Raw genomic sequence first — 11,809 nt, forward strand, 5'->3', positions numbered from 1 at the left:
ACTCATGTGCTTCATTGGCATGTCTTATTGGCATCACATTCAGGGATTATTGTGAGGATGTTGGCATGTAAATGGATGGCAAAAAATGTGTTGGTTCTCATAGAATATGGGTGACTTAGTGTTGGGTTACGGGGCAAGGGATTTATTAGGCATGGCGGATATAGCTATAGGTGAGGGATTATTTGGGTGTGGTGGATATTGTTATCACTATAATACATTAACATATCTTTTAATGTGCATGACATATGGTGAGGTAGTGCCACTCATTTTTTATAGAGTAGCTAATAGTATGATGGCATGGGAGGGTCACTTTACCTAGAATTTGAATTATGCAAGTCTCCATTTCTTGTTTTATGCTTGTCGTTTCAACGACTTATTTAATTTGCCTTATTTACCATTTCATGTACTCACCTATCCTTATTCAACTCTACATTTATGTCTCGCTCTAAATTCTCTATGCATTTTTGTCTTGCCCTAGTTTTGCTCTACATTTTTAATTTGGCTCTTGTTATGTCCCAAAAAATAAATTGACTAAAATTTCAAGAATATTGCACCATAAATTTCTTTATTTAAATTCCAATCAAATTGCACAATTTGCACCATTAAATTATCAGCACAACAAACAAATTTGGCAATATGAAAACCTAGAAATGAATTAACTCAAAATAAACATGAAACATATGCAGCAAAACTCAACCTTATTATATTAAATATGGATCTGGAAATACATGCCAAATATTGTTCTAAGAACTTGTAAAAATTAAAAACACCAACAAGATATTTATATGGCTTACAACGACTCCTCTAATGTGATGCCCTTGTGAGAGATTTGGCTGACTTCTCCTCACGATCTCAACATTAAGCCCAGTGAGCGAATCTGATTTGATCCCTCCTTTTTCGAGTGGCTAGGGTATATATCTCAATACCGAAACCCTTCTTGATTGGATCAACTAGGACGGCTCACTTACCATTGAAATTAACCCTCTACATAATATGGGCTCTCACCCAAACAAACTCCAAGAGCCCAACTCAACAACACAAAACGATAATCCAAATGCATCCCTAAGAAGTGAGGTCTCGTCTCCTTTAATAGTCATGGACTATCAAAATACCATGGGTAAATACAATAGGCATTTTCTTCTTTTATTAAAGTGACTTACAATATTATTTTTCCTTAGACACTTTTTAATTAATTAATCCCATATACTACATCATTACTTCTTAATCTATAGCCTATTAGAATGGTTAGGCTATTGAGTTAGTCTTCATTCCCAATGCTCGGAAAAAGAGTCATTATAGTCCTCCCTTCCCGAAATTGCTTGACCCCAAGCAATTCTTGTTGAATATTGTAGCTATGGTTGGTCTTCATAATTAACATTTTAACCTTTGAGATATATGTAATGAAAAATATAAGACATGTTCTTCATGTCGGTTTCAAAAGGAAGAATTTTGAATTTTTGGATCCAAAAGGATCAAGTCAGCCCTCCCAATGCCAAGTTGGCCCAACTTGAAGGGACACACCCATTAAACCCTTTTAACATCTATATATTGACGTTAATTCTATTAATTTTTGGCATCCATTTTCTGATCATTTGAGGCTTATTTCAGATCACAATAAAGATGAAATTCTGAGGGATTATCTGAGGAAAATAGAAGGAAAAAATATGAGGCTTAATGGAAGGATGAAATCTAAGGAAGATCAAAATTTATGAGGCACAGGAAGACCGAATTGCTAAGGCTAATTTGACTAGGTGTGACTAGGGCCATGGTACTAGTAAGTTTCACTTGAATAATTAGATGTATCTTTGTTGAACATAATAATTTCTCTAAGGAAAAGGTTGTTGGGTTTTTCCCCCATGTGGGTTTTCCCAGGGTAAAAATTCTTGTGTCTCTTATTTGACTGTCTCTTTATGATCCTACTGCCATTTTGTTTTTACTGTTGTGATCTTCTATGTAATTGCTTTATGATGAATGTGAATGCAAGAAAGATTAATATCTGAAATCATAAGAAGTAATTATTGGATTAGAAGATCCTATGAAAAATCAACAAGGTATTAAAGCAAGGGTATGAAATCAACCTTGAAGAAGTCAGCTTGTTCCTCTAGGATTTGTTCTATCCCTAGAAATTCTAGTCTACTTCTCAGAATGAAGGAGTATAAGTATGTGATAAAAGGAAAATTCATCAAGCCTGGTTCTAGAAAAAAAAGGACGACGTATACTTATTTCATAGGTGAGGGTTGAAGCCCTCAAGTTATGTTGAAGATAGGTCAAAATGCCTCAGTCTATTGCAGTGGTTTGAAAAGGCCTTAAGGCATGTTTTATAGGACCGAGAAGGCCTCAGAGCTTGTTACTGTGGACCGAGGAATCTCAGGAACCTCAAATAGTAGCAAGAAGAACTCCAGAAAATCTGACAAGTTGTCCCTTGTGCATTTGTTTACTTAGTTCTCTTTGAAATCATGTTTTGGACAAGGACTAATAGAAGACTCTCCAAAAGGCACATTTAAATCTAAAATTTGATGAATATAATCCAGTATCTAACTTGAGTATGGTAGTATTTGGCTAGATCATGTATGGAGCAAATATTACAATGATCGAGGACACAACATTGTTTTTAAACAAGCGGTGTTCTGGTACATTAATTCCTATTTTCTTTGTCTTGAATGTTGTCTTGTACGATGAGCATTATATGAGGATGAGACTAAGAGGTCTCAAAAGGTGGTCGAGAAAAAAATAATGTTTTGACAAGTCAAGACTTGACAGTGTACTTTTGGAAATGGCACTTGCAATATTATCCTTCTTATGTCAGTTGCACTACTACTTAAAAGATTTCAAATTCATGTCTAGTCTCAGATACCTGTAATGGATACTTTTTATGCCATTTGTCTCTCTTTGGAAATTTGTGACAAAGATCACAAACTCTGATTGAATATGTTATCTCCATTATGATTTCTTGAAGCAAGTTATTATGTTACGGAAATTGTTTTGAGACAAGTTTGAAGGAGTCTTAAATAATCCCTCAACATCATCTTATGATAATCAGTAGAAATCTCATAGCAAAGCATTGAGTTGGCCTATACTTGTTATATAATATTTTGTCGCACTCCCAGTCTCATATCCTAAAGTGTCACACTTTGTGTCGTCAATGCCACAATTGTCGCAAAGTGATGAAAGTTGTAGCAAACAATGTATTCACCATGAAACATGTTTGGAACATCCTTGAAGAAAAGGAAGAAAAATTGCCTTGAAAGCATTTCGAAGAGCTTGTAAAAAACCTTGTTTTGCAAGACAAGCACTACTTTTATCAGGCAAATCCATGTTGGTAACCTTTTGCATAACTAGTGACTAGTGCTGCCAACACTACTTTTACCAGGAAAATCTATGTTGGTCCTTTTCAGGTAGTTTTTCCCAAAATGGAGGAGAATTTTCCCTTACTAGAAAGCTCGAGAACGATGATGTGGTTTCAGGTAGATGAGGATTGGAATGAGACCTCCCATTCTTGGCCCTAGATCCTACTCCCATGGATCTCTCCCTTGAGATGTGGAACTCCTCCCTCTTTTCATGGATCCTCAACTCCCTCTCCTTCCATATAAATGAGATCCCTACTATCCACTAATGGTTGCCTATTGCTTGGTTGCCTTCCTAGTGCTGAACTATGCCCAAAGGATGCCCATTTTTCTAAAGAGAAAGGAGTGCTTGAAGGTTAAGGCTAGGACTTGGAAACTCACTTTAATGAGGCTTCCAACGTCAAGGCTTAAGTGGTTGTAATGCTCCCTTTACCATCTATTAATAATACATTATGTGTTTCCTTTCCATAAATGTGTAAATCATTGCTCATTTAGTATAATACTCCTTGATATGTTTTATGGTTTATATCATGATGGTTTTTGCTATGTATGTGTTTGCTATCTCCACGTGGTTTTCCTTGCAGGTATTTATCCCTAACAACGAAGAGGAGATTGGACTTGGAAGCGAAAAAATCAAGGACGACACCTATGGACGTTAGCATCAGAGTAAGGTAGGTTATCTATCCTCCTTTGTGTTTTCTGGTATAAACTAGGAAAGTTTGCACATATTTGTCTTTTTTTGTTGCTAGATCCTCCCATAGGACTAGAGGGATCGTTTCTGTCTGCAAAAAGGATTGCTTGCACAACAAAATGGTGACTCCACTGGGGAGCTTATAACCCTTCAAATCTCCTTTTATGTTTGGTCTTTTTTATTAGTTTGGCCAACCTCCTAATGATTTGTAACTTAGGTCCATTATGGGTCTACATTCTAAGTAGTATGTTCTTTAGAGTGTCAAGTTTGGATCTCTCTTTGAGTTTCTTTTCATTTTCCTAAGTCTTTCTCGCCCAGCATGTTTTCTGTAGAAAAAGTCGCGCTGTCAGTGCAGGTTTTACCCATTACAGTCACGCTGAAGACGTTCAGAACATGTCAACATGGGTTTTTACCATTAAAGAAGTGTTGAAAACCCTTGTCAGTACGTATTGACCATTAAAGTAGCGTTGGTCCAAAAAATGAGAATTTTTAGGGTTTCTACCAGAAAGGTCTAGTGTGTCTTGATCTCTGAAGTGTCCTCCTACTCTGTGTGCATAGAACTTTCCATTATTTTTGTTGATTTCTTATTGGTTTGCAAAATTCCATCCCATTGTTTGAAGTAGTGAAAGTGAATTTTGGTTGGGTCTTTAGTTCTTTGGGTCAATTGAATTTACTGTTTGTTGCTTGTATGTGTGGAAGGAATACTGATTTGTTGTTAGTTAAAGCATTATTAGTTCTTTTGGAAACCATAAAAGAAATGGCATTTGCATTTGTTTAGCTTTCATCTCAAAGTTTACTTTTTGAAATTGCATTGAAAAGTCGTTTTTGGGATTATCATTGAGCATAAATTACATTGCTTAGTGTTGAAAGTTGAAAAGTGCATTCTCATTCATTGAAAATAAAACGTGGAAAAATTCACATATGTGCATCTTAGTGAATTGAAATTTATTTTACTTTTGGTGGGTGCATTGGAATAGTGAAAGTGGAAGATCAAGTTAGGAAGCTTTGTTTGCTACATACTTGGTTGTTGTATCAATGCTTGAACTTCTTCCCTATGTTAGATAGCTTTCATTGAAATGAAAAGAAACATTTTTTTTCATACTAGTTGCATCGTAGGTGTGTTCAAGTGACATCGATTTTTGAGCCTTGAAATTGAAACATAATTCAAAATCAATTTTAAAATTCATCTCAATTAACCTAAGGAGCATTTTGAACATTAATGCAAACATCTAGAGGTCTAAGCTAGAGACGTGTTACAACGTCATTAAATTTAGGAGCTGTCATTATTTGCCAGCATTGTATCCCGGGGGTGAAATTGTGTTCCACGTATGGAAGTGTATAGGACCATTCTCCAGTACTTTCGGGTATATCAGAGGTGTTCCATGCATGGTAAGTATATTGGAATGCTCTCATCGAATGGTTACGCATTAGACAACACTACTACGGACTGCACTCCCACATATTGTCGCGTATATATTGGGAGCCTCCTGTAAGTTGCTATATATCCATAAGTAACCGAGTTTGCCACCTTGTATACCGTGATACACCGAACAAAACATTCGAGGAGATTGGATGTTGTACGTTAAGTCCTTGGTTCACCAAGGTATATATAGCAGTTCATGGTTGCTTGGTACACCCTCATGCCTAGTTACCCCTTTTTAATTTTATTTTTTGTTAATTTCTAAAATTAATTGACTACAGAACACATCCTTCCTATGGAAATAATCCTTAGTAGATTTTAGGCTGAGACTAATGGCAACAATTCCCGAGTCCACTAATCAAGGAAATCCCTCTGACGAGAATCCTGGTCCTTTTCCTTCTTTTGAAAATGTTGGTGCTCCTTATATGGCAACGTTGTCCCTACCCATATTTACCATTGGTTTGCAAATTTGGTTATTTTTGACCCCTATGGTTCCAAATGTCCAAACTGCTTCTCAATCGGGTTCCCCTCCACCTGAACCATATCAACCTCCTATTGATCCTAAAGTTGACTCTTTGCCGCCTTTGCATGTGCGGTCTTCTTCCTCTTCTTCCTCTTCATCTGGAGAAAGCATGCAAGCTAGTAACCAAGGGATAAGAAGAAGAAGAAAAGGAAGACTAAGAATAAGAAAAATAAGCAAGGAGGCAACCAAGCATCCATTTCTACAGATGCAACTAATGTGGAGAAACCTTCCAATCAGCACCGCAAAGTTAAATTCCCTTACATGTTATGTAAGGGTGACCACCTTCTTAGAGATTGTCCTGGTATCCCCAAGGTATTGAAAGTGTGGTCCATAAGCTCACATCAGCCTTTGTCGTCAGCCTCTGGAGATCATGCTAGTGATAAACCCTCAACTAGTGATAGCAAGGTCCATGGGAAAAAGGGTAAAGTCAAATTTCCCTGTAGGTTATGTGAAGGAAATCATCCTATTCACCTTTTTCCTTATATGGATGAAGCCTCAAAAGTGTTGGACAATCTTGCAGCTTCTCAACCTCGTCTTTTGACTGGTTATCGAAAGCTTTCCCCTGATCCTCCACTAGTTGATCAAGTGATTGATAAGAATTCATCTCTAGTCAATCCCACTCTCTTTGAACGTGAATCCCATGAGCCCATTCCTGACCAACCATTGGTTGATAAAATGGTTGACTCGATTCCACCTTTAGTTGATCATACCTTTCCCATAGAGAGTGAACTTCATACCGCTCAGGTTCTTCTTGTTTCTTCAGATTCCAATGAATTGGGGGGCAATCCTCCCATTCCCATGGCACCCCCTACAAGTAGTATGGTCACTTCCTTTGATTGGAGTCGACTGACAGGATATCATCTTCCTTCCTACGTGCCCTTCTAGATCACAATACAGGCTTATAATATACTTGTACCTGACACAATAATAGATGAAAGTGCATCTGTTAGTATTATGTCCTCAACTACTTGGAAATTTTTAGGTTCTCTGCAACTTGTGCCCATTACCCATAATATGTTGGCTTTTAACAAAGGAACCAGTCAACCATTAGGGATCCTTCCTAAGTTGCCTATTAATTTGGGATGAAATATCTTATATATTGATGTGATGGTTGTCCAAGGCCCTTTGGATTTTAATTTACTCCTCGGTTGTGACTATGTTTATGTCACGGGAGCTCTTGTCTCTTCTCTCTTTCGAGTAATGTGTTTCCCACATGAAGGAAGAATTGTGACCATTGATCAACTTTCATTCGTTGGTCCTAATTTGGCTCCCAATCAACAAACATCCCTAAATGGTCCTTGTATGCAAGTGGTATCACCCCCGCCACAGGTTAATTATGTGGCCACCTGTTCCATGCCTGCGTCTACTGATGATCTAGTCAGTGATATAGTGCATCATGTACTAGGGGCATTGGAGCTTGATCTTTCCATTAGATCCTTTGACATGTATCCCTTCAAAAGCGTTGTTCTCCCATCTGATGAGAACCTCTTGGAAGCTATGGCCTCTTAGGACCATGATCAAGGTTCTCGGAGTAGATTTCCTTGTCTTGTGTCAATCTCCTTAAAAAACAAATCAAGCTTCTTGGAGTACAACTCCTTTTCTTGTGTCAAGCTCCTTAAAAAATGAATCAAGGGTCTTGGAGCACAATTCCTTTTCTTGTGTCAAGCTCCTTAAAAATTGAATCAAGTTTGTCGGAGCAGAGTTTCTTGTTTTGTGTCAAGCTCCTTAAAAAATGAATCAAGGTTCTTGGAGCAGAGTTCTTTTTCTTGTGTCAAGCTCCTTAAAAAATGAATCAAGGTTCTTGGAGCACAGTTCCTTTTCTTGTGTCAAGCTCCTTAAAAAATGAATCAAGGTTGTTGGAGTAGAGTTCCTTGTCATGTGTCAAGTTCCTTAAAAAATGAATTAAGGTTCTCGAAGCAGAGTTCCTTTACTTGTGTCAAGCTCCTTAAAAAATAAATCAAGGTTCTCGGAGCAGAGTTCTTTTACTTGTGTCAAGCTCGTTAAAAAATGAAACAAGGTGTCATGAGCATGGTTCTTTTCTCGTGTCAAGCTCGTTAAAAAATGAAACAAATCCCCTTCCAATTCGAGTCTTTGATTAGATCTCGTAAATTCCCAGTCGAGTCTTTCACTTGATCTCGTAAATGAACCTTCATTCCATCCACCTGTTAGTAACCAGTAGTCTACTTAGGTGAATGAAATGAAGTTTGGGGGGCATGTACTGATAATTGAGTCATTATGTTGGGGGCATGCAAACTTTTCTCAAGCATAGTTTTTCTTTGTTTCAAGCTTGTGTAAAAATGAAACCAATCTCAAGCATAGTTTTTCTTTGTTTCAAGCTTGTGTAAAAATTAAACCAAATCCAAGCATAGTTTTTTCTCATGTTTCAATCTTGTGAAAAAATGAAACCATCTTCAAGTATCTCAAGCATAGTTTCCCATGTTTCAAGCTTGTGTAAAAATGAAACCATTCCCACTTTAACTCTTGTGATTGTCATTTTTATCAGCCCGTTTTTGCTAGATGAGCTTTGGTTTTTCCATTCCAATGTCACCATCTCCTTGGACAATCATACACTTTCGTTTGGTTGTTTTACCCTTGCCTGGGGAACATCTACGATGGGTGGTCTTATTAGCTAGCCTCTTGACCTTTACATGTTTTGAGCAGTTCCATCATGATCGAAACCAGTTGCTATCCTTTTATACCACTTGTTCCTCCAGGCAGAGTCCTCTTTTAGCTCTTTTATAACTCTCGAAATATGAAAATATTTTCGAGCACTTGTCTTTTTGAACTCATAAAAGTAAATGAAAATACGTCTACTCAGTATAAGTTTAACCCTTTTCTGGACTGAGATAGACTAGCTACGAAAAAGGAATACCTTAGTCGAACATGGCTAAGAGGTTCTCTTGAGTATTGTTTTCTACCTTTTCGGACTTAAGAGACTATCTACGAAAAGGGACATCTGGAGTTTTCTTTTCTGCCTCTTTTAAAACTCTCTAAACATGAAAAAGATGTTGAGTTACCCCTCTGTCGGACTTGTAAAACTAAAATGACAAAGGACTTGTCACCATGACAAGACCGAGCTACTCCTTCCTAGGGCTCGTTATAAATACTAGGATGGATTCATCTGAAGGATGAACTTATACGACAAGCATATGGTATCCTCTTCAAGCTTGAGATTAAAAATAAAGAGGTACTCACTAGAAATAGTGGGGGAAAATGGAAAGAAACATATATCCTGTATTTTGTATGAAAGGCAATATGTCGCTCTTGAACATGACACTTATATGTATCTTGTGTCGGGTTTGGGGCATCCTAACTTTGTCACTTGGCTTACCGGGTTTGGAAAATCCATTTGCCTCTCATTTGATTATATGTTATTGTTACCATGACCTCTGACCCTATTTTGAGTCAAATGTTTCCAAATTCTAGAGTCGTGTCGCCAATATGTTCAAGAGAAGTCCCACATGCAAATTCAAACCACTTATATCTTGTTTGACTTTTTCTGCATCAATCTTGAATCACTCTTGCCAACTTTGCAAAATCCTATGTTTCGTGTCGATGATGTGGGAAACATTATATCCCTCCTTTGCCGAATCACTTCCTGTCGACTCCAACTCATTATCGAAGAAGATGGTCTAGAAATCCCCTTTCAGTGCCTTGGAGCTTGCATTCCTTAATGGCATGTTCTTCACATTCATCGATAGGTTCACACCACTGGCCTTCGATCGAATGATTCTGCGAGTGTTCGAATTCAACTTCATTGTTCACGCTTGTGGATTGTATTGTTGTACCTTGAGAGCAATTGTCATCATTGGTGGTTTCTCTCGTTCCTGTTAATGGTTTACATCATTGGTCGGTAATCAGGTGGTTTCTACCATGTTCGAATACAACCCATTTATTTGTATGGTGAGATTCGTACTTTGGTTTGATCGAGACTGAGATGAAGACCTTAGGTTTCGTTTGATAAATCCAGGTTGCATGGAGTTATTAAGTATTCATGACTGTAAAAATGATCCTTTCTATTCGGATGGTTGCGTCCATGCCATGGATCCATGTATTGTTAGATGCTTACACAGAGATGTATTGTCAGGCATACTTACATCAAAGATGTCAGATATATTGTATTATGTTTGATTTGCAGGTCTCTTGACGATGGTTATCTAAGTCCTTGCCTTTGTTTGTAAAGCATTTCAACCATCACTTCCTGTTCTGACTTCATGCTTTAGGGGGCATCTATTATACAATATTTTGTCGCACTTTGTGTCATAAATGTCGCAAGTGTTGCAAAGTGATGAAAGTAGTCGCAAACAATGTATTCACCATGAAACATGTTTGGAACATCCTTGAAGAAAAGGAAGAAAAATTGCCTTGAAAGCATTCTGAAGAGCCTGTCAAAAACCTTGTTTTGCAAGACCAACACTAGTTTTATCAGGCAAATCCATGTTGGTAACCTTTTTCATAACTAGTGACTAGCGCTGCTAGCACTACTTTTACCAGGAAAATATGCGCTGGTCCTTTTCAGGAAATTTTTCCCAAAATGGAGGAGAAGCTTCCCTTACTAGAAAGCTTGAGAACGATGATGTGGTTTCAGGTAGATGAGGATTGGAATGAGACCTCCCATTATTGGACTTAGATCCTACTCCCATGGATATCTCCCTTGATATGTGGAACTCCCCCCACTTTTCATGGATCCTCAACTCCCTCTCCTTCCCTATAAATGAGATCCCTACTATCCACTAATGGTTGGCTATTGCTTGGTTGCCTTCCTAGTGCTTAATTATGCCCAAATGTTGGCCATTTTGCTAAGGAGAAAGGAGTGCTTGAAGGTTAAGGCTAGGACTTGGAAACTCACCTAAAGGAGGCTTCCAACATCAAGTATTAAGTGGTTGTAATGCTACTTTTACCATCTATTAATAATACATTATGTGTGTGAAAAAATGCTTACTTGATTCTTACTGCAGAAAACTGATTATATTTCATCTACTTTTTAAATTAATTGAACAAGTTACTTGAAGTTTTCTATGGCAAATACTGAAATACATACATTGTAGCCTACAACAAAACAAAACTGCATAAACTAAATATAGCACAGGAGAGAAATAAACATCACACACATATACAAATTTATTTTTGGACGAATGTCCCCAGAAAAACCCAGTGTGGGAAAACCGTGTAGCAGCTAAGGGTTTTATTATTATGCAGTAGTAATTCTAAGTACAATTCATTGGAAACCCAACTAGCTATCCAGTACAGAGAGAAATTGGACAAAACATAATAGTGAGATGATCTAACCCTATCACTGGAAGATTTGGCTTTGATATGTTGGAAGTGAGCATCTGTGTCCCTTCTGCGTCAACCCCACACAGTCTTTGCGTCACCTCCGCTGGGGACTTCGCTGCTCTTCCTTTTGATCCTCTGCTAGTTGGAAACTTTAGTTCTCAGCCTCTCGGTCTCACACCCTAGCTCTCGGATTCTAAAACTTTATTTCCTCAGTAGGAATTTGTGTGGTCCAACATCAGCCTCTCTGGATGTCGTTTTTCCCTCTCTGCCTTGTACTCTTTGACCCAAGAAAACTCTTCACTAGATACTATCTCTACCCCTCACTGCAAAAGATCACTTCAAATTTCTATCTCGGCAACTGTTGTGCTTCAGAAATTCAATCTTTGGATCTCCACTTGATGTGTCTTCCAAATGCCCATCAAGCCTCCTCTTATAATCCTTCTATTGAGAACCAACAACCTAGATTAGATCTTAATCAATGAATCAAATCATTTTGACTTGATCCTCGTCTTCAACTAGAAGTTTCACCCACAGTTAGATTAATACCCTTTAAT

This window comes from Pinus tabuliformis, chromosome J, assembly GCF_031772625.1.
Source record: "Pinus tabuliformis cultivar Carrire ecotype Pingquan chromosome J, CPIR1, whole genome shotgun sequence".
In the NCBI taxonomy this organism is placed as follows: domain Eukaryota; kingdom Viridiplantae; phylum Streptophyta; class Pinopsida; order Pinales; family Pinaceae; genus Pinus; species Pinus tabuliformis.